The sequence below is a fragment of the Papio anubis genome, chromosome 1 (assembly GCF_008728515.1).
Source record: "Papio anubis isolate 15944 chromosome 1, Panubis1.0, whole genome shotgun sequence".
Classification (NCBI taxonomy): domain Eukaryota; kingdom Metazoa; phylum Chordata; class Mammalia; order Primates; family Cercopithecidae; genus Papio; species Papio anubis.
The window spans coordinates 23,130,060-23,154,790 of record NC_044976.1 but is presented as its reverse complement, the minus strand read 5'-3'; the positions used below and the strand labels follow the sequence as shown (position 1 = coordinate 23,154,790).

Genomic DNA, 24,731 nt, shown 5'->3' with positions numbered 1-24,731 from the left:
AAAAAAAAAAAAAGGGCTGGGCGCAGCAACTCACACCTATAATCCCAGCACTTTGGGAGGCCGAAGCGGGTGGATCACGAGGTCAGGAGATCGAGACCATTCTGGCTAGCACGGTGAAACCCAGTCTTTACTAAATATACAAAAAACAAAAATTAGCCCGGCGTGGTGGCAGGCGCCTGTAGTCCCAGCTACTTGTGAGGCTGAGGCAGGAGAATGGTGTGAACACAGGAGGCGGAGCTTGCACTGAGCAGAGATTGTGCCACTGCACTCCAGCCTGGGTGACAAAGTGAGACTCCATCTCAAAAAAAAAAAAATAGACCCTGGTAATGGTTGCACAAATCTGTGAATATACTAAAAACCACTGAATTGTATATTTTAAAGGGGTGAATTATATTGTATATGAATTATATCCAACAAGTTGTTTTTTAAATATATGCATACAGATCATAAATATAAATATATACATGCTGAAGAAGATTTTAATTTGGATTACACAGGTTTGTTTTGTTTGGTATCTTTAGTAGAGACGGGGTTTCACCATGTTGGCCAGGCTGGTCTCAAACTCTTGACCTTGTGATCCGCCTGCCTCAGCCTCCCAAAGTGCTGGAATTACAGGCGTGAGCCACTGCACCTGGCTTGGATTACATAAAGTTATGATTTCATGTTACAAAAACATATATGTCTATTATGTTTTCTTAAAAATTAGAAAACCAGTCTGAGAAACATATAGTGAGATCCCATCACCACAAAAAATTTTTAAAAATTAGCCAGGTGTGGTGGCTCATGCCTGTGGTCCTAGGCTACTCAGGATGCTGAGGCAGGAGGATCACTTGAGCCTGGGAGGTCGAGGCTGCAGTGAACCATGATCACACCACTGCACTCTAGCCTGGGTGACAGAGTGAGACCCCCGTCTCCAGAAAATAAAAATAAAAATAATTGGCTGGGCGCGGTGGCTCACGCCTGTAATCCCAGCACTTTGGGAGGCCGAGGTGGGTGGATCATGAGGTCAGAAGATCGAGACCATCCTGGCTAACACGGTGAAACCCTGTCTCTACTAAAAATACAAAAAACTAGCTGGGCCTGGTGGTGGGCACCTGTAGCCCCAGCTACTCGGGAGGCTGAGGCAGGAGAATGGCGTGAACCTGGGAGGCGGAGCTTGCAGTGAGTCGAGATAGCACCACTGCACTCCAGCCTGGGCGACAGGCAAGACTCCGTCTCAAAATAAATAAATAAATAAATAAATATAAAAATAGAAATAAAAATAAAAATAAAAATAATTTTTTAAACTCGAATAATTAAAGAGAAAACTTAATCCCACTGACATAAATAAACATGAATCTCTAGATAGAGTCTTAGTATTCATTTGGGTTTTATTCTTATAAAAGGAGTATTTTCTTTACCTTGCTGTCTGGGTATTCTTCACTAGCCTCACCCTCTTCCCTTCACACCTCTGTGGTAATTCTTGAATTGCATAATACTGGTATTTAATCAGAAACTGCTGGATTAACTCCTATATTGCAGAATAGGGGTCAATGGCAGATGCCAAATATTTTAATGTTTTACTAAGTCAACATTAAGGAACTGCTCACTTAGAAAACCTAGTTTAATCAGTCTTTAGAATAGTCTGATTTTTAAACACCTAAGAAGAAAAGCTTTAACTTCATTCTTCTCTTTATTTATGTTTATGGAACTGAGGGTAAGCAGTGGTGATGACTGGAGGAAGAGAGAGAGAAGTAAGGACCTGAAAGTAAGAACAGGCTCCTGATCATTAAATTATTTTCCTCAACATATTTTCTGGGGAGCGTATATAGTAATGCGTTATTAAAGAATGAACTTTAAAACTTTAATACCCCATTTACCTTTAGTGTGAATTATATCTAAATTAGCTGTCTGAATACACAAAATGGTTGCTTTGATTTAGACTAACTTAAAAGTCACAAAACAATGTGATAAATGAGCAAAGTCACCTGGCTTCTATTACCTATTTCTTCAGATTTTTTTTTTTTTTTTTTTTTTTTTTTTTGAGTTGTAGTCTCTCTCTGTCACCCAGGCTGGAGTGAAATGGCACGATCTCAGCTAACTGCAACCTCTGACTCCCAGGTTCAAGCAATTCTCCTGCCTCAGCCTCCCGGGTAGCTGGGATTATAGGCACCCGCCACCAGGTCCAGCTAATTTTTGTATCTTTAGCAGAGACGGGGTTTCACCATATTGGCCAGGCTGGTCTCAAACTCCTGAACTCATGATCCACCTGCCTCAGCCTCCCAAAGTGCTGGGATTACAGGTGTGAGCCACTGCGCCCGGCCTATTTCTTCAGAATTTTTGCTAAACACATGCTAGAACCAACTTTGGAGTCTAAAGGTTTTATAAGCTGTTCTTCTACAGGGTCTGCAGAGCATGTGGGAAACCACAGTTCAGAATCATACATACCTAGGTTTGAATCCCGACTTCCCTACTTCATTAGCTGTGTAATCTTCAGTAAGTGACTTAACATCTGTGAAACTTGACTTACTACATACCACGTTATTGTGGGGATCAAGTAAGTTAGGATACACATAGTTCCTGGCAAATGGTAAGAGTTTTTAAAACGTTACTTGACCCAAAGACACTCCATGCAAAGAACTCAAGGCCTAACAACAGATTCTTCAGTTCAAGCACTTAGTGGTTAGAATCCCTAGATTGCTTTATTCTTTCAGAAAACAAGGAGAGAAGGGAAAAAAATCTAAATATCTTCCACATTAAATTTTTCCAACTGACATAGATTATGGTCCGATGCTTTAAAAAAAAATAAGTCTACATAAAGTTTAAACAGTTCACTAAATAGAAAAAAGCAAAGATATTCTTTTTTTTTTTTTTGAGACAGAGTATCGCTCTGTCGCTGGAGTGCAGTGGCACGATCTCGGCTCACCGCAAGCTCCCGCCTCCCGGGTTCACGCCATTCTCCAGCCTCAGCCTCCCGAGTAGCTGGGACTACAGACGCCCGCCACCAATGCCTAGCTAATTTTTTGTATTTTTAGTAGAGATGGGGTTTCACCGTGTTAGCCAGGATGGCGTTAGCCAGGATGGTCTCGATCTCCTGACCTCGTGATCCGCCCATCTTGGCCTCCCAAAGTGCTGGGATTACAGGTGTGAGCCACAGCACCCGGTCAAGATATTCTTTAATATGTCAAAAATCTCTGGCCATGCAAAGATTATATTATTGTTTCCTGGCCATAACCATGTCACAGAACGAACTCAATAAATAAAGTCAAATGATACGTAATGGAAGAATTACTATATGTCCAAGCTCTTTCTGTGTAAATAAAACAGTTAAGCAGAGGATACTGCAAAGACTTTGGTTGCTACCATTTCTACCATTTCCTTACTCAGCATCACCAATTCATGAAATCTGCTCTTCAGATAAAAGCTTGTACAATTTAGAGAGGAAATGATTAGCTTGAAATTACATCAGGATGCCCAATTACCAGGGCTAGATGAAACTCCAGGACAGACTATTAAGAGTTCATTCACATGGAACATTTACCTTATTGAAGACAAATCTCTCTGCCTGTCCAAAACAAGCTCTTTGCATGTATTAATCTAGTTAATCCTGATATCCTCTTGCTCAGCAGAGAACGGTGGTTAAGATCACTAATTTAGAGCCAGACTCTCAGACAACTCCACTACTGCCTACCTAAGTGACTGAACAACTGGGCCTGTTTTCCTTTTCTATAAAATGGGAATAATAACCTCTCTGGATAGTTGGGAGAACGGAATGAGTTCATACATATAAAGGGCTTAGATTAGCACAACACTCAAGGAACGGGGTTGGGGGAGTTGTTTGTTATATACTTTTTCATACTTTTTGCTATTTGTAATACGGACATGAATCTTTCATTTTAAAAAAGCAGGCAAACAAAAACCCTCCCATCAAAAACATGAAAATAGAGTAAAACACAAGTTAAAGAATGAATGTGGAAAAACTGAAGATAAAATCTTACTCATTGCCTGTATTATAACAAAACATATCATTAAATAAAAGATAAAATCTATGTAACAGGAGTATATAAGAGTAGGATACGCAAAAACTCTCAAGAAAGTGGGTCTAAAGACTGGGCAAGGTGGCTCACATCTGTCATCCCAGCACTTTGGGAGACCGAGGCAGGCAGATCGCTTGAGCCCAGAAGTTCAACACCAGCCTGGGCAACATGGTGAAACCCTATCCCTACAAAAAATACAAAAGTTAGATGGCCATAGTGGCACACGCCCGTGATCCCAGCTACTCGGGAGGCTGAGGTAGGAGAATCACTTGAGCCCAGGAGATCAAGGCTGCAGTGAGCCACTCATGCCACTGCACTCCCGTCTACATGAGAGAGAGAGGAAAAAGTTTAAAATGTAGATTACCAGGTCCCACTTCCAGATACTCTGATTCCATATGTCTGTGGTGGGGCCCAGGAATCTATAATTTTTAGTAAGTACTTCAAGTAATTCTAATTTGGATGTATTTGGTGCATAGACCATATTTTCATAAACATTCACACATTGACAGAAGAAAAACATGTTTTTAAAAAAAAAAGGCCAGGCACAGTGGCTCATGCCTGTAATCCAAGCACTTAGGGAGGCCGAGGTGAGTGGATCACAAGGTCAGGAGTTCGAGACCAGCCTGGCCAATAGGGTGAAACCCTGTCTCTACTAAAAACACAAAAATTTGCCAGGCGTAGTGGTGGGTGCCTGTAGTCCCAGCTACTCAGGAGGCTGAGGCAGGATAATTGCTTTAACCTGGGAGGAAGAGGCTACAGTGAGCCAAGATCATGCCACTGTATTCCAGCCTGGGTGACAGAGCAAGACTCCATCTCAGAAAAAAAAAAAAAAAAATCAAAACTGGAATGAAGAAGTTTGCCCCATGGTTAAACTTAAACTTTGAATTCCTCGTGATGCCTTTTGGACTCAGCTCTCTGTAGGCCAGTAACTGGTCACTGTTTGATAGAGTCAAATTTGGTAAATAACAGTCTATTTCCTCCACACTATCATATCTTAAACTTGGACAAACTCAAACTAAGCCAAATATAATGTCAAGGACAATTTTGGTGATCCAAAGTCCTTTATAGATGAAGTGCTATCGGATGGTTATATATGGTTCAGAAGATAATTACAAATTGCTTTTTGAAACAGATTCTTGCTCTGTCACCCAGGTTAGAGTGCAGTGCCAATCTCAGCTCACTGCAACCTCCACCCACTGGGTTCAAGTGATCTCCTCTGCCTCAGCCAGCCTCCCGGAGTAGCTGGGACTACAGGTGCATGCCACCACCACCAGGCTAATTTTTATTTTTAGTAGAGAAGAGGTTTTGCCATGTTGCCCAGGCTGGTCTCAACTCCTGACCTCAGTAGGCGATCCTCGGGCCCCTCGGCCTCCCAAAGTGCTTAGGATTATATATGGAGCCAACGTGAACTGCCCACAAATTTTTTTTTTTTTTGAGACAGAGTCTCGCTTCTGTCGCTTCAGGCTGGAGTGCAGTGGCCAGATCTCAGCTCTCACTGCAAGCCTCCCCAGGTTTACTTTAATTCTCCCTGAAGCCTCAGCCTCTCCAGAGTAGCTGGGACTACAGGTGCCCGCCCACCTCAGCCTCCTCAGAGATAGTTTTGTACTTTTAGTAGAGACAGGGTTTCACCGTGTTAGCTGCCAGAATGGCCTGATCTCCTGACTCGTGATCCGCCCCATCTCAGCCTCCCAAAGTGCTGGGATTACAGGCTTGAGCCACCCATTACAAATTTTTTTTTTTTTTTTTTGAGACGGAGTCTCGGCCAGGCCACCCAGGCTGGAGTGCAGTGGCGCCGATTCGCTCACTGCAGCTCCGCCTCCCAGGTTCAGGCCATTCTGCCTCAGCCTCCGAAAGTAGCTGGGATCGAGCAGGCTACCGCCACTGTGGCTAGTTTTTTTTTTTTTTGTATTTTTAGTAGAGACGGGTTTCACCATATGTTAGCCAGGATGGTCTCGATCTCCTGACCTCGTGATCCGCCCGCCTCGGCCTCCCAAAGTACTGTATTATACTACTAAATAATTTGGCATGTCAGGGGAAAAATAAAAAAAAAGAAAAAGATTCTGTTGTGATGTTAGGGACCAGGGCTAACACCTGACTAGCAGAGTAGGCTGGATTTTCCATTTAGAACCTATCTAACCACAGGGCAAGTCACTTAACCTCTTTGGCTCTTAGTTTTCTGGAAAAGGCAGGTGGGGAGAGAGATTAATTTATTGAAGTTTTAACTGTAATGTAAACAACATTACATACACAAGATATATCCCTACTCTTAGGGAATCCACACTGAAGTATTTGGGGATAAAATGCCACAATGTATGCAACTTATGAGAGAAAGAGCAAATAATAAAGCAAATAGAGTAAAATGTTAACAATAGGTAAACCTGGGTAAAGAGTATCCTTTCAACTGTTTTGTTTTTGTTTTTGTTTTGTTGTGTTTTTTTTGAGACAGGGTCTTGCTCTGTTGCCCAGACTGGAATGTAGTGGTGCCATCATAGCTTACTGCAGCCTTGAACTCTCCAGGCTGTAGTGATCCTCCCACCACAGCCTCCACAGTAGCTAGGAATACAGAAAAACACCACTATGCCTGGGTAATTTTTTAATTTTTTTGTAGAGACAGAGTTTTGCTCTGTTGTCCAGGTTAGTCTTGAACTCCTGGCCTCAAGTAATCCTCCTGCCTCAGCCTCCGAAAGCGGTGGGATTACAGAGCCACTGTGTCCGGCCTCTCACACATGTAACTTGTAAGTATGAAATTATTTCCAAATAAAGTGTTTTTAAAATTATTAATCTAGTTTCCACTTCAGTCCTAATAGTTTCTAACTATATTATAGCTCATTTTATTGTGTGTCATTTATATATTATCTTCAAGGGCAGATAGATATCAATCTTTTAAAGTTAAAAGCTTTTTTTTTATTCACTCACCAGCCATGTGAGGACCTACACTAAACGCCAGAGATCTGGTGATGAATAAGAGAAGAAATGGTTTCTGCCTTTGCATTACCGATAGCGTTCCAAGTCTAATCTGAATCATTTAAGAATTTTGGAATACCCTAAAAGTACAAAATTTCAATTTAGAATACAATGAAACTCAAAATATACCCCACAACCTTACCACAATTAAAAAACCACCAGTTTAACATTTTCTCAAAAGCGACATAAACTTCTCCTGATAAATTATGGTTTTGTGAGTTTCAGTTTTATGGGCTTGCCCGTGGCTCCCCCTCTGAGTTAGTAGTTCAGCTTATAACAGTACATTTGATGTTCTCTTGCTTCAGCCTAAGTCACTGTGAATTGAAGTCATTCAAATGTTGAATGGGAGAGATGATTCACCTTCCAGTAGTTTTCAAAGGTTATCTGTTGCTGTTTCTTTTGGTAAATGACCAAGTTATGATCAATTACCTAATATAATACTTTCATTAAAAATAAAAACCATAGAGTGTACAATAGCCTTTAAAAACTAGGTCTTACAAGTCCCAGCGCAGTGGCTCATGCCTGTAATCCCAGTACTTTGGGAGGCTGAGGCGGGCGGAACATGAGATCAGGAGTTTGGGACCAGCCTGGTCAACATAGTAAAACCCCGTCTCTACTAAAAATACAAAAAATTAGCTGGGCATGGTGGCAGGTGCCTGTAATCCCAGCTACTTGGGAGGCTGAGGCAGGAGAATCCCTTGAAGTGGGAAGGCGGAGGTTGCAGTGAGCTGAGATCACGCCACTGCACTTCAGCCTGTGGAACAGTATGAGACTCCATCTTTAAAAAAAAAAAATAGGTCTTACAAAGTTCTCCATCCTCCTTTCCTAGAATAACTTCCCCACTGATGTCCTTGAGGACCCACAGCACTGCTCCACCCCCAGTCCGGTTCATCCTGTACAATAAGGCCACATAAATCTGGACCCTTATATGTGACTACAATCACATTAACCTCTACTGAAATGCTCACTGCCACATCGTGCTTCAGGTCAAGCTCAAGTCTCACTACAAGAATTCAGCTACCTTGCCGGGCGCGGTGGCTCACGCCTGTAATCCCAGCATTGTGGGAGGCCAAGGAGGGCGGATCACGAGGTCAAGAGTTCAAGATCAGCCTGGCCAATATGGTGAAACCCAGTCTCTACTAAAAAAAAAATACAAAAATTTGCCGGGCATGGTGACATGGGCCTGTAGTCCCAGCTACTCGGGAGGCTGAGTCAGGATAATCGCTTGAACCAGGGAGACGGCGGTTGCAGTGAGCCGAGACTGTGCCACTGGACTCCAGCCTGGGTGACAGGTGAGACTCTGTCTCCAAAAAAAAAAAAAGAATTCAGTTACCTGTCCTTTCAATTTCTTTTTTTTTTTTTTTTTTTTTGAGATGGAGTTTCACTCTTGTTGCCCAGGCTGGAGTGCGATCTCAGCTCACTACAACCTCCACCTCCCAGGTTCAAGTGATTCTCCTGCCTTAGCCTCCCGAGTAGCTGGGATTACAGGCATGCACCACCATGCCCAGCTAATTTTGTATTTTTAGTAGAGACGGGGCTTCTCCATGTTGGTCAGGTTGTTCTCAAACTCTTGACCTCAGGTGATCCACCCGCCTCTGCCTCCCAAAGCGCTGGGATTACAGGCATGAGTCACTGCGCCCAGCTGCCCTTTCAATTTCTATCCCAGCTTCTCAAACTCTGATGTCAACACAACTTATTAGGAGATCTTGCAAAAATGCAGATTCTGATTCAGTAAATCTGGGGTGACAACCAAGATTCTGCATCTCTTACAAATTCCCAGGGAATAGCAAGCCTATACCATGTATTTAACAATTAATCATGATTTGCCTAAAGGGAAACAAAGTACTCAGAGAGAGGACAAGAAGCACCTACTTTAGATGACCATGGAAGACCTCTTAGACATAAAGAATGAGAAGGAAACAGCCATGCAAAGAGCCAGTGTGACAAGACTGCCGTAAGTACATGAGAAAGTGGTGTTGGCAGGGGCCAGATCATGAAAGATTTTCTAGACCAAATTAAAGTGTTTGAATTTTATGCAAAGAGGGAACAATTTATTCATGAACTTAACAATGTTTACCAAGTACCTACTATGTAGAAAAAAAGCATTTAATACAACGTTTAACAGCAAGGACTGAAGGCAGAGTGCCTGGTTTGATATATTGATTCTTCTACTGAAGCATGAGTGTGATATTGGGTAAGTTACTTAAACCTCTCTGGGCCTCAGTTGCTTTATACGTATAATGATTGGAAGAATACCTGCTTCACAGAGTTATCATGAATATAAATGAGTTAATAGATGAAAGGCTCTTAAAATACTGCCCAGCACGTGGTTAAGTGCTCAGTAAAACAGTATGTGCCAGATAACATATTCCTGACTTCATGGAGCTTCCACTGGTGGGAGGGGAAAGGGGTTAAGGAACGCCAGAACAGGGTAAAAGGATACCACTGAAGGGTTTTGATGGGTGAGGGTATATAAGGGCAAAATCTGATTTCCATTTAAGACAATAAATAACACTCTGCCATATGGAAAACAGGTCAGAGGCATCAAATTGATAAAGAATTGAAGCTGGGTGGCCTCTTGTGGTAGTTGTGCTGAAATGTGCTCTGGATTAGGTAAAAGCAATGGACATGAAAAGAAAAGTGTGGATTAAATTGAATTGGGATAGCATAATCCTAAAGACGTGTGGATGGTTTGGATGTGGAAAGCGGGAAAAAGAAAGAAATCAAGTAACTCCTACCTATCTGCTTTGAGCAACTGGGTCAAGGAAACCTCAAGATGGGAGTAAGCGTAGGCCTATACTTTACTGGAGGATGGAAAGGGAAATAAATCCCTTTAAGAGATACCACAGATCTATAACCCTGGCATTTACATCTTGAAAATACTTCTCGGGTATGGAGGGCTATAAACCAAAATTAACATTGTTTACCTCAGGACAGATCTGGGGAGAGGTAGGGACAGGAGATTATTTTTATTTTTTGAAACAAACTCTTGCTCAGCCGCCCAGGCTGGAGTACAGTGGCGCAATCACAGCTCACTGCAGCCTTGACCTCCTGGGTTCAAGCAATTCTCCCACCTCAGCCTCCCAAGTAGCTGGGACTACAGGCACGTACCACCATGTCTGGCTAATTTTTGTATTTTTTTGTAGAAACAGAGTTTCACCATGTTGCCCAGGCTGGTCTCGAACCCCTGGGCTCAAGCGATCTGCCCACTTTGCCCTCCCAAAGTGCTGGGAGTACAGGCATGAGCTACCATGCCCAGCCTGGGGGTATTAATTTTATATACTTGTGTCCTATTTGTCTTTTTATAACAAGCATGTTTTTCTTTTCTATTCTTTGTAGATTTAAGAAAATTATTTTTTAATGTTTTTACATGATAATCTTATTACTGTCTCTAATCAGTGCCAAAATGTTAAACTACTTAAATATAATAGAACTTCTTTTGAATAAATGCTAAATGCAAAGTAGTCATTCAAAAACTACTAGATGAAATAACAAAGGGAATTAATGTCACTTGAGTTCCTTTTGAGTACTTTTGTTACTTGCTTGAAGTATATGCTGAAGATGGAAACAAAGGCTTTAATCTGTAGGAAAATCAAATCTGAAATATCTCAGCCAGAACCACTTTTTAAAACAAACTGTCAGATGTACAATGACCAGACTTTCCATCTAGGCACAATAGATCCATGACGAAAACGAGTTCTGCTTGTTCACATTCACTCATCAAAAGCCTAAAAGGAGGAACAAAGTCTATTATCTCTTCAGAATAACTAATAAACCATATAATTTAAAATATTGACTGTCTGGAGGCAACATCTCTTCTTTTTACAGAGGGGTCATCCTTTTTCTTACAAATTCTTCATCAAAGACATATTCTCTAGTGGGGGAAAAAACCTGAATGACAACAAATGAAAGAAAGAAAGAAAGAAAAATGATCAAAGCTACAGTCCTTTTTTCCTAGTCTGGATCCACCTTGATTGTATTCCCTGTAAGTATCAACTACAATAAATCAAAATGTCACCAAAACGTTCTGGAAACAAGTTAAAAGCTACTATTTATTGAGTAGTGTATTTTGCAGTGGACATGCACTATATAAAACTAGTTTTATGTATTTCACAATAACCATATGAAATTAAGGGTTGTTTTCCTCATGTTTCATATGAGTTTCAGATGAGGAAACTGAGGTTCAGAGAAGCTCAGTAATTTGTCATAGGTCATACAACTGAGGAGTGTCAAAACTGAGGTTTAAACTCCAAGGTCCATACTATCTACCAACCACTATGATAGTTTCTTGCACCAAAGCAAAGAAGGAGATGCTAGAATCTCACCTGCTTGATCTCAAGATTCTTACAGAACAACCACCATCTCACTCATAGACATTACTATCAAGTAAGATAAATGACCTGAGCTACGACCCATAGAATGTAGGCCACAAATGTTTTAAATTTTCTAGCAGCCATATTAAAGATGTAAAAAGAGTACTTGCTTTGACAGCATAAATACTAAAATTGGGTCAATTCAAAATAGATTAGCATGGCCCCTGTACAAGAATGATGCACAAATTTGTGAAGCATTCCACATTTTTTTTAAAGTAAAAGAAACAAGTGTGATTAAATATTTTTATTTAACCCAATATATCTAAATTCATTTCAACACATAATCAATATAAAAAGTTATTACATTTTCTTTGTACTACATCTTTAAAATCTAGTGTATATTTCATAATTATAGTACATCTCAACTCAAACTAGACATACTTCAAACACTCAATAGCCACGTATAGGTAATGACTATTGTATTGACAGCACCCATCTAAAGAAAAGGCCTCTGTGGGCACCACTGTCATCAAGACCAGGTTCTAAGGATGATGTACCTGACTCATTAACTCAACATTCAAGCTCTCAGAAACTATTTATTTTTTTTTTTTTCTTTTTTCACTCTGTCACCCAGGCTGGAGTGCAGTGGCGTGATCTCATCTCACTGCAACATCTGCCTCCCAGGTGCAAGCGATTCTCCTGCCTCAGCCTCCTGAGTAGCTGGGATTACAGGCACATGCCACCACGCCCGACTAATTTCTGTATTTTTAGTAGAAACTGGGTTTCACCATGTTGGTCAGGCTGGTCTTGAACTGCTGACCTCGTGATCCGCCCGCCTTGGCCTCCCAAAGTGCTAGGATTACAGGCGTGAGCCACCATGCCTGGCCTGAAACTATTTATTCTTATTTCAAACAAATTTTAATGGTTTATCTGGTGTACTGAGCCACAACAAATTACAATAGAAAATTAATGGGCTGGGCCTCAGCTACTACTCAGGAGGCTGAGGCAGGAGAATGGCATGAACCCAGGGGACGGAGCTTGCAGCGCGCAGAGATCGCGCCACTGCACTCCAGCCTGGGCGACACAGTGAGACTCCGTCTCAAAAAAAAAAAAAAGAAAAGAAAAAGAAAATTAAAGGAAATGGGCTATATCAACAGAGCTAAGTTGGCAAAGGAAGAAATACAAAATACACACACACGTGCACATACGCACCCATCCACACATGCACATACACAAAGGAGATTTAGGTTCGAAAAGCACAATAGCTGAGGCCATTTAGCAGAAAGGCAAAAATAGTCTTACATGCCTCAATGGCTCCCGAGGCCATTGCAGCATTACTGAACTTGTATTCAGAATGTTGACATTAATTGGCAGTTAAACCCAGCATTTTCGGGGTTTTTTGATACGGAGTTTTGCTCTTGTCCGTCAGGCTGGAGTGCAATGGCATGATCTTGGCTCACTGCAACCTCCGCCTCCTGGGTTCAAGCGATTCTCCTGCCTCAGCCTCCTGAGGAGCTGGGACTACAGGCGCCCACCACCATGCCTGGCTAATTTTTTTGTATTTTTAGTAGGGACAAGGTTTCACCGTGTTAGCCAGGATGGTCTCGATCTCCTGACCTCGTGATCCGCCTGCCTCAGCCTCCCAAAGTGCTGGGATTACAGGCGTGAGCCACCTCGTCTGGCCAAACCCAGCATTTTCAAAAGTGAAGGAAGCATTAATATATTTTAGAAATATTTTCATTTAAAATAAATTTCAGAACTCAGTATTATTTTTGCAATTTTTCTATAAATCTAAAACTATTCTATTGGATTCTGTTTTTAAAAAAATAAATTTGAGGCCTCTAGTAAAACCAGGCAGTTCCTCCTATAGAATCAACTCTGCCTGTCATAACAGCTATAACTTCCAGACAAAAACAACCACCTGAAGGCACTGGACAGTGACAGAAGCAGGCAAATATTGGAAGGGAGTTGGCAGCTGGAGGAAGGGAACTGCACTGGACAAGTTTCCCCAGTTTGTATCTTTTAGCCTTGCACCATGCAGGGCAGCTAAAACCCCAATGGAAAATTCACAGTCCTGCTGACTTTAAAAACCAAAAAACAGTCTAGAGCAACCATCACCATTGGAAAGAAAATTAAAAAAGAGAGACAGAGACGGAGAACCAGCAAGGGGGGGCCCTAAAATCTGCATAAATCTGTCTAAATCTCTAGCTGATCCGTGAAACACACACACGCACAGAGTAGGGTCCACGTAGGCCAGCTAAGAGAACTGAACTGAAATATAAACTGCCACCTACTACAGGGGGACAGTTTTGCAGCTTGAATTCAGCTAAGTTAATCAATCGCCTGCTTTAGAAAAGAAAATCAATGCTCTGAAGAGTGGCATAACAAAATTTATATATATAAATTATCATTTATCATTTGTAATATTCAAAATACAATCCAAAATTACTCCCCATAAGAAGAAACGGAAAAACCTGACCCATTCTCAAGAAAAAAAAAAAAGGAAACAAGAAGACTACCCTAAGATGACCCAGATTCTACAGTTTGCAGTCAAGGATTTTAAAGCAGTTATGGTAACTATGTTCAAAGACCAAAAGAAAAATATGCTCATAATAAAGGAAGATAGGAAATCTCAGTAGAGAAAGAAATCACACACAAAAACGTAAATTCTAGAACTAAAAACTACAATATCTGAATTATTTTTTCAAATTACTAGATTGGCTTAACAGTAGAATAAAGAAAAGAAAGAAATGAAGAAAGAGAGAGAGAGGGAGGGAGGGATGGAGGCAGGGAGGGAGGGGAAAGAAAAGGGTCTGTGAACATGAAGACAGAACCAAGAAATTATTCAATTTGAAGAACAGGAAAAAAAAGTCTCAAAGACCTACGGGAAAATATTAAAACGTTTATATTTTAGAGTTCCAGAAGGAGATAACGAAGAAAACAAATATTTCAAGAAATAACGGCCAAAATTTTCCCACATAAAGACGAATTTACAGATTCAAGTTTCACGAACATCAAGGAGCTTCAATATAAATAACGCCACACCTAAGTATATCATAATTGAAATAACGAAAAGCAAAAAAAAAAAAGAAAGAAAATCTTCACAGTAGCTAGAAAAAAACAACACACGGCATACAAGGGAATAATAATTTGAATGACTGTCGACTACTCATTTGGAGTAATGGAGACCAGAAAACATGGAACGACTTTTGTTGTTGTTGTTGTTGTTGTTGTTGTTGAGACAGAGTCTGGCTTTGTTGCCCAGACTGGAGTGCAGTGGGTCGGATCTCAGCTCACTGCAAGCCTCGCTCTCCTGTTCACGCATTCTCCTGCCTCAGCCTCCCCGAGTAGCTGGGACTACAGATCACCACTCCTCAGCCCGCTAAGTTTTTGTATTTTAGTAGAGACGGGTTTCACCGTTAGCCAGGATGGTGGTCTCGACTCTGACCTTGTGATCCGGGCCTGCCTCGGCCTCCCAAAGTGCTGGGATTACAGGCTTGAGGCCACCGCTACCTCGCCTTTTTGATGGAGTCCCTGCTCCCACCTCCAGGCTGGAGTACAGTGGCATGATCTCGCCTCACTGCAACCTCTGCCTCCCCGGTTCAAGAGATTCTTCCTACCACGTGCCCCAGTAGCTGGGGTTACAGGCTTGACTATGCCTGTAGCTAATTTTTGTATTTTTTAATAGAGTCAGGGGTTTCACTATGTTGGCTTTGTACACTGAATTCTGACTAGGTGATCCACGACCTGGCCTCTCAAAGTGCTGTGGATTATAGCCATGAGCTACCACTGGCTCTTTTTTTGTTTTGTTTTGTTTTGTTTTTACATTGTGGTCCTCTTCTGCTCACTTCAGCTGGAGCTTACAGCTCACTGCAGCCTGATCTCCGGGATCATCCATCCTTCACTGGCTCAGTGCTGGGACGACAGGTTCTGCCACTATGTCCAGCTATTTTTTCTATTTTAGAGATAGGTCTCCAGGTTGCCCAAGAGTTCCCAACTCCCTGGCTCAAGTGATTCACCTCAGTTCTCCCAGTGCTGAGGATTACAGGCATGAGCCACTTCATGCCCAGTAAAGAACACACTTTTAAATGCTGAAAGAATGGCCGGCAAGGTAGCTCACTGTAATCCTAGCACTTTGCAGTAGGCCAAGGTGGCTGATTGCCTGAGTCAGGAGTTCAAGACTAGCCTGGGCAAAATAACAGAAACCCCTGTCTCTACTAAAATACAAAAAAATTAGCCAGGCATAGTAGTGTGCACCTGTAGTCCCAGCTACTCAGGAGGCTGAAGCAGGAGAATCGCTTGAACCCAGGAGGCGGAGGTTGCAGTGAGCCGAGATCACACCACTGCACTCCAGCCTGGGCAACAGAGCAAGACTCTGCTCCAAAAAAAGGTCATGTGGCTCAAGCCTGTAATCCCAGCACTTGGGAGGCCGAGCATGGATTTCACGCAGGTCAGGCAGATCGAGACCATCCTGGCTAACATGGTAAAACCCCGCTCCTACTAAAAATACAAAAACTAGCCGGCGTGGGTGGCGGGCGCCAGTCCTGTTTTCACTGAGGCTGAGGCAGGAGAATGGCCTGAACCTGGGAGGCGGAGCTTGCAGTGAGTCGAGATCGCCGCCCACTGCACTCCCAGCCTTGGGTGATACAGTGCTGTGACCCGCCTCAAAAAAAAAAAAAAAAAAAAAAAAAAAAATGCTGAAAGAATAACAACAACAATAAAAATCAACTCAAAATTCTATTTCCAGCAAAACTATCTTTAAAGAATGGAAGAGAAGTAAAGGCATTTTCAGATAAAACTATTTAGAATGTGAAAGTTTGGCATTAAATGACTTAATTTCAGAAACACGGAACACTAATTTGTGTTTATTATATTAAGCCATGATTACTTTATTTAAAAAAGAAGTTACTTAGCTGGGCGCAGTGGCTCACGCCTGTAATCCCAGCACTTTGGGAGGCCGAGGTAGGTGGATTGCCTGAGCTCAGGAGTTTGAGACCAGCCTGGGCAACACAGTGAAATCCCGTCTCTACTAAAAATACAAAAGAAATTAGCCAGGTATGGCAGTGTGCGCCTGTAGTGCTAGCTACTTGGGAGGCTGAGGCAGGAGAATTGCTTGAACCCGAGAGGCAGAGGTTGCAGTGAGCCGAGATCACACCACTGCACTCCAGCCTGGGCCACAGAACGAGACTCCATTTCCACAAAAAAAATTAAAATTAAAATTAAAAAAATAAAAATAAAAAAGAAACATGCTCCTTTATAATTAGTTATTCTCACTTTGGTTATATCAAAAAAAGTCCATCTCTGGCTGGGTGCAATGGCTCACACCTGTAATCCCAACACTTTGGGAAGCCAAGGTGGGAGGATCACTTGAAGCTGGGAGTTTTGAGACCAGTCTAGACAACATAGTGAGACCCCATCTCTACGAAAAACAAAAAAAATTAGCCAGATGTGGTAATATACACCTTCAGTCCTAGCTACTCAGAAGGCTTAGGCTGGAGGATCCCTTGAGCCCAGGAGGTCAAGGATGTAGTGAGCTATGATCTCACCACAGCACTCTAGCCTGGATGACAAAGTGAGGCCCGGTCAAAAAAAAAAAAAAAGATGCATCTCAAATTTTTTCATTGTCTAGCTCTCATTTTAAAAAAATATCTGCTAACTGAAGATAAATTCACTAACTGCCAGGGTCTTCCTTTGTTTATCAACTAAAGACAAGTGTGTTGGGGAATGGGTGAAATTCTTCTGCAAGTCAAAATGCAGCAACCCACTTTCCTTAAGGGCAGTTTTAAAATACACATTATACTGTAGTATAGACTAGATTCAGAAAGAATCCCAACAGTACAAGAAAACAATGAAATGTTCAAGAAATTAATACTCTTCTTCCCCATCTGTGCTTAATTTAGTGGGTGAGAGCTATTTCTGTTCATCAAGTTCTCAGACCAATTTTAACTACACATTCCACCAAGAGTTCAGTAGTAGAGTCAAAAATCCAATTTTTCCCTTTGTAAAAAACCTAAGTTCTGCAGAAAGTTTTTCTTTTTACTAGATTACATTCCAGGTGAAGTGTGAAAAAAAAAAAATTACAGTTTAAGTAAACAAAAGGAAAATAAAGAATTCAGAGAGTAAATGAGATATATGGGGGACTATTTTAAAACAGAATTACTTGACATGCACAGAAAATCGGCTGTAAGGATATATATCACAATACTGCTTAATAGCCAAATTTCAGACCTCTAAATGACTAAGAACAACGGATTAATGAAGATGACAATAAATAATGAAAAACTGCAATCATGAAAATGCTACAGAATATTTCATTAACACTATAAATTAGCTCTCAATAAACATGAGTAAATTAATGAATCTTCCTCAGATGTTTTAATTTTGGACTATGTATTTTTAAATGTTCATTAAAATATATTACAAAATCGGCCAGACACTGTGGCTCATACCTATAATCCCAGCACTTTGGGAGGCCAAGGTCAGGTGGATCACGAGGTCAGGGGTTCGCAACCAGCCTGGCCAAGATGGTGAAACTCTGTCTCTACTAATAATACAAAAAATTAGCCAGATGCGTTGGCGTGGGCCTGTAATCCCAGCTACTCGGGAGGCTGAAGCAGGAGAATCACTTGAATCCGGGAGGCGGAAGCTGCAGTGAGCCGAGACTGTGCCACTGCACTGTAGCCTGGGCGAAAGAGCAAGACTCCGTCTCTCTATATATATGTATTACAAAATCAGTTTTTGTAAAAATTATATATTCAACACTGTATTTCAGCTGTGAAAGTTAACATTCAGAATTCTTGTCTATCTTCTTGGCTGGCCTAAAACTTCAAATATCTGAATAGTATAACAGAGCAGGATGTTTCTTACTTAAATATTTTACTTCCGATTTCAATGCACAGGTTCCTCAAATACGAAGAAGGAAAATTCTATAAATTTGACTGGCTTTAAGAAAAAACAAGAAGAAGAACAGTTCTGTGTCTGCTTTATTTTAGACACAACAAACAAAATCTTTCCTTAAACTTTCTTTCAGGAGTTAATTTGGGAAATAAAACATATTCTTTCTGGTCAAAGAATTCACTCCTGAAATATGTTTTCTTTCTTTGGCAAACTGCCTCCATTATCATGAAGAATTTGTATTGGCCCTATTTTTATTTGTTATCTAATAGATTGCTTCTAATTATGAGAATTTAATTCTCTGGATCTGATGTTGGAATCTCGGGTCTCAACTTTCTGCGTAAGCCTAAGCTTAAGCCAACCCTGAGGCTACCTTGGTATATAAAATAATACAAACTAGACTGAACGTCACCTCCAAGAAACACACCCACTTTACAGATGAGATAGCAGATCAACTAGGATACACATAGGACTTGATCCTGGCCTTCCAGTTACATAATTTTAATATTCTAGTTCTCTAAACCAATCTGTTAAGTTTAGACCAATAGCTATATAGTGAGCAGCTAGTTACAAAACCCAAATTACATGTCTCAAGTTCAATAACTGAATACTATTTTTATCTCTGGTATTTTACTATGAGGTAATATAGAACACAATAACAGAAAATACTTAATATATTCTCTCTTACATGCTTATATTCCAATACTATGCATACCAATTTGCCCAAAAACACTAATAAATGCTTACTGAATTAATGAATTATCTCCTATACATAATGGTTTGTGGTAGGGGGTAGATACAAAAGATGAAGAAGATAGTCCCTTTGTCTTTGGAAGAACATAATTTTTTAATTTAAAATATAAAAAGAAGAAAAAAGAAAATAATCCCTTATCCCTGATCTCCTGGAATTTACATTCTAACCTGGAACAAAAATGTAATCAAAGGTGATTCAGATGAGTGGCAGAATATGAAAATGCACTAACTGCCCCAAATAGTAGGCAAGAGTAGTTCTGCTAACAGAACGACAAGGTCAGAGAAGGATTCAGAAGAGATTTCAACTTAGGCTTGGAGAACATTTAGGTTTATGAACTGACCCCTAAAATCCCGAAATATGTTAAGCTAAACTTTTTACAGAATTAGTTGTATTCCAAAGTATTTATAGTAAGATACACCATAGATGTGTGTATACAGTTCTTCTCTTCAGAAGCATAGCAGTTCGTAAGGGCTTGAGTGTTTAGGCATGCTTGGAAAGGGCTCTAAGGAGGAGCACAGGAGTTGGAAACAATTATTGTAAGAATGCTTTAAGGGACTTTTCAAAGTCCTTATTTGAGAAGGACATGTGCTGTGACCAGAAACAAATTTACTCCATCATTCCATTCTACTACAGTCTCTCTAACCAGCCAATCAGAAGAAATCCTATTACCATTTAGCCACACTGAGATCTGCTTTAATGGTTAAAAATGGAATAAACCAAGAAAATACTAAGTAAAACAGATGTTTCTTACAATTTACAAAGATGAGTCCAGCCTCACAGTAAAAATATGTGACAAAGTCTCAAGGATAAAACCAACTCAAAAAACAAAAAAAGAAGAATTGGTGTGAGGAAAATGACAAGGTCAAGAAATTAAAGAAGCTAATTTATTTATAACCTCCTCTCAAAGGGAGGCATAAGTAGCTATGCTTCATATACAAAGCCACTTTTTAAAAATTTGTGTGCTTGTTTTACAGAAAGATCCCTTATAATTTTTTTATTCTTCTTTTAAAGAGGCAAAGGCAGGCAGACTATAGGACAAATCAGTTTGGTAAGTGAGCCAAAAGTAAGGAGGGAAAAAACAGATCCGAAAGCACTGGCTGATCTCATTAGCTTTGCTTAAGAAACTTTATAGATGTGACTTCACTCCTGGATTACACGTCTATATTTAGTTTATACCTAATATGGATAAAGTCTTGAACCAACAGCCATTTCCTCTCTCCACAAAAAGAAACTTCCTTGCCTTTTTTTTTTTTTTCTATCAACAATGCAAAGTATAGACTCCTCTGAAGGGGGAGGAAGGGAGAAAGGGAGGGGGCAGAAAGAAAAGCACTCAGAAAAATAATCAACAAATTAGTATATGATTTTTATTAAACTTGAATCATTTAGACATTTCTCAATTGGAAAACAATCCTAAAATCAAAATATGTGAGGCCAAGCACAGTGGCTCATGCCTGTAATGGGAGGCCAAAGTGGGAGGATAACTTGAGCCCAGGAGTTCAAGACCATCTTAGGTGACACAGTGAGACCTCATCTCCACAAAAAATTAATTTTAAAAAAATTAGCTGGGCATGGTGGCACTGAAAGTCCTAGCTACTACTCAGGGGCCTAAAGGAGGAGGATCACTTGAGTCCAGGAGGTCAAGGTGGCAGTAACCTGTGATGGCACCGCTGCACTCCATCCTGGGCAACGGTGAAACCCTCTCCCAAAAAAAAAATAATAATAAAAACTTTTTAAAAATGACATTCAAGTCAGGTTCCTTAACGAGTTTATAAATAAACCCTCTAAAGTACTTTATAAAATACTAATTAACCAGGCCCCCAAAATGCAAAGAGGTGAGGTAATGGAAATTTTAGTTTCCTTTCAAATTTTACCAAGAGAACTGAAAGCAACCAAACTCATCTAATGAACCATCTAGGCTCACTAGTTGTTAGTATGTTTTAGAAATATCCTAAAATATACTCTGAATTTTTTTTTCAGGGTGACTGAAAACAGAACATAAGAAACTCTGTTCGGAAAACATTCAAGTTTCAAATAAATAGAGAAAAAGAACATAAAGTTCTTGATTCAAGTTCTGAAATCCCAAAGACGTTAGTACAAATCCCAGTACTGCTACTTACTGGCCCTGCAACCATACCCAAACAATGCTCTCTCTAATTCTCATGTGCTAAACAGTACTGATAGCACCTATTTCAAAGTTTATATGAGGATTAAATTAGCTAACACACATAAAAGGCTGGCACACTGTGCCTGGCCCTATAGTAAGCACCCAATGCTATCTATTATCTCATGACCATTATTCTGGCTTTAATAGGGAAACAAAAACTTATTGATCATTTATGTATCTGTTTATTCTGTATAGTGATAAATTAAGTAGCTTCAGAAAAGTTATAACATTATTATAAAATGAAGATTTTAAGGTCACTTCATGATTCTTACATTATATTTTTTTGTTTGTTTTCTTTTGTTTTGACACAGGGTCTCACTCTGCCACCCAGGCTGGAGTGGAGTGGTGCAATCACAGTGGCTCAGTACAGCCTCAATCTTCCAGGCTCAGGCAATCCTCCTGCTTCAGCCCCCCAGTGGCTGAGACCACAGGCATGTGCCACCATGCCCAGCTATTTTGCTTTAATTATCATTTGTAGAGATTATATCTACGAATTACAGACATGCTAAAGTTTTTTGTTTTTTTTTTTTTTTTGAGATGGAGTCTCACTCTGTCGCCCAGGCTGGAGCGCAGTGGCACGATCTCGGCTCACTGCAACCTCCGCCTCCCTGGTTCAAGTGATTCTTCTGCTTTAGCCTCCCGAGTAGCTGGGACTACAGGCACATGCCACCATGCCTGCTAATTTTTGTATTATCAGTAGAGATGGGGTTTCACCATCTTGGCCAGGCTGGTCTCAAACTCCTGACCACCTGCCTCAGTCTCCCAAAGTGCTGGGATTACAGGCGTGACCACCGCGCCCAGCTGACATGCTAATGTTTTAAGCTTTATTATCCCATTGTGGTATAAGGTGAAAAATTCTAAAAACAACAATAATCTTAGAGTCTAGACAAAATTAGGAGACTTCATTTTTACTCCTTAAAAATTACTAAATACAAAACCTGTAGATCTACACTATCTCAACTTCTTTCAGACAAATTAAATAAAAAGAGCTTAATCTCTTCCTCTCTAGATGTGTTAAAAATATGAGCACATCTACATTTCCTTTAAAGAAAGCATTAAAGGCTAGTTAATATATGACCTGTTCAATTGTAAAGATAAATACCATAACCATCAATAAATAGTGAAATGTGGTAGCACAGGAAGCCAAAATCCATAATTCAAAAGTACTTTTACTTTGGGAGGCCACCGCAAGGGGATTACCTGAGCTCAGGACTTTGGGACCAGCCTGGGCAACATGGCAAGATCCCCATATCTTAAAAAAATAAATTTTGGCTGGGCGCAGTGGCTCATGCCTGTAATCCCAACACTTTGGGAGGCCAAGGAGGGTGGATCACCTCATGTCGGGAGTTTCAGACCAGGCTGACCAACATGGAGAAACCCCGTCTCTACTAAAAATACAAAAATTAGCCGAGCATGGTGGCGCATGCCTGTAACCCTAGCTACTCAAGAGGCTGAGGCAGGAGAATTGCTTGAACCGGGGAGGCAGAGGTTGCAGTTAGCCAAGATCATGCCACTGCACTCCAGCCTGGGCAACAGAGCACAACTCCATGCCACAAAAAAACTATATATATATAGTTTTTTAAATTAAATTTAATTAAAAATTTTTTAATTAATATATAATTTTAATTTTAAAAAATTTAATTAAGAGGAACCAATAAGATCCTATGTCATACATTATTCCTCTTCTTTTTTTTTTTTTTTTTTTTTTTTTTTTTTTTCTTGAGACGGAGTCTCGCTCTGCCGCCCAGGCTGGAGTGCAGTGGCCGGATCTCAGCTCACTGCAAGCTCCGCCTCCCGGGTTCACGCCATTCTCCTGCCTCAGCCTCCCGAGTAGCTGGGACTACAGGCGCCCGCCACCTCGCCCGGCTAGTTTTTTGTATTTTTTAGTAGAGACGGGGTTTCACCGTGTTAGCCAGGATGGTCTCGATCTCCTGACCTCGTGATCCGCCCGTCTCGGCCTCCCAAAGTGCTGGGATTACAGGCTTGAGCCACCGCGCCCGGCCGTATTCCTCTTCTTTTATGCTTTCACATTAAAAAAAAAAAGAGAGAGAAAAAAAAGAGAAACATTCTCACTAGTAATGAACTCTCAGCTTTAGCTACAAGTCCAGAAAGAGCTGCTGAGGCCAATGGACTAAGATAGCAGAGTCCAATCTGACTGTCCTTTAGTTACCTAGTAAGTGTCAACAGGATCAGGGTTCACTAAAGTTAATTCAGGAGCAAATTCAAGCTTAACCTTGAACTTTTTTTGTACTAACCCTGCTCTTTCGATAAAGAATGAAAAGTTCCCACCTAGTTGTAGCAGCAGTCTGGCAGATGCCTCTAATCCAGGAGGTTGAAACCACATACGGTATATTGGAACATATAAACTAACCATAGGCCAAGCCAACATGGTCTTAATTCTGCATTCCTAAAGGCAAAATAGTAAGCAAACAAGGCTTACTATGAGTCAGACTCTAAGGGCTTTTCTTATATTAACTCTTAGAATCTTTACAAAAGCCCAAGAAGATTATCCCAGTGGGGACACCAAGGCAACTAGCGAAGGGTAGAACTAGGATTCAAACACAGGCCACATGGCTTGGGAGTCCGCACTCTTAGCCACTACATCAAGCTTGTCCAACCTGAGGTCCGTGGGCCACATGTGGCCCAGGACAACATTGAATGAAGCCCAACACAAATCCATAAACTTTCTTAAAACATTATAAAGTCTTTTTGCTTTTTTTTTTTTTTTTTGCTCATCAGCTATTGTTAGTGTATTTTTTTCTGTGGCCCAAGACAATTCTTCTTCCAATGTGGCCCAGGGAAGCCAAAAGATTGGACATTGCATACTGTAACAGCATTAACACTAAAGATCCAGTCTTCCATTATGATGACTCAATTGCCTACTTGAAGTATTAATTCTAATGATCTTCAACTCCAAAAGAAACTACTTCAGCACCTAGATAGAAATACTGGCTGGGCGTGGTGGCTCACACCTATAATCCAGCACTTTGGGAGGGCAAGGTGGGTGGATCACTTGACACCAGGAGTTCTAGACCAGCCTGGACAACATAGCGAAACTCTGTCTCTACTGAAAATACAAAAAAATTAGCCAGTTGCAGTGGCCCATGTCTGTAGTCCCAGCTACTAGGGAAGCTGAGGCACGAGAATCACTTGAGCCCAGGAGACAGAGGTTGCAGTGAGCTGAGATTGTGCCACTGCACTCCAGCCTGGGTGACAGAGTGAGACTCCGTTTCAAAAAAAAGAAAAAGAAAAAGAAAAAACCAGTCTGCGCAACATAGCAAGACCTCGTCTCTAAAAAAAAGAAAAAAAAGGCGCAATGGCTCATGCCTATAATCCTAGCACTCTGGGAGGCCTAGACAGGTGGATCATTTGAGGTCAGGATTTCAAAACCAGCCTGGCCAACATGGTGAAACCCTGTCTCTATTAAAAATATAGGCTGGGTGTCGTGGGTCACACCTGTAATCCCAGCACTTTGGGAGGCCGACACGGGTGGAACAGAAGGTCAAGATATCGAGATCATCCTGGCCAACATGGTGTAACCCTGTCTCCACTAAAAATACAAAAATTAGCTGGGTGTGGTGGCGCACCTATAGTCCCAACTACTCGGGAAGCTGAGGCAGGAGAAT

The 24,731-nt window shown here is 40.9% G+C and overlaps 1 protein-coding gene and 1 non-coding gene across 3 annotated transcripts in view; one reads left to right on the top strand and one right to left on the bottom strand.

Moving 5' to 3' along the window:
* The window catches only part of CLIC4 (chloride intracellular channel 4), a 98,328-nt gene that overhangs the window by 51,845 nt on the left and 21,752 nt on the right, over window positions 1–24,731 (bottom strand). The gene's annotated exons all lie outside the window — the stretch shown is intronic.
* Window positions 11,460–11,562, top strand: LOC116272035. Its single transcript, XR_004180764.1, has one exon. It is a non-coding gene; the product is annotated as a U6 spliceosomal RNA (small nuclear RNA).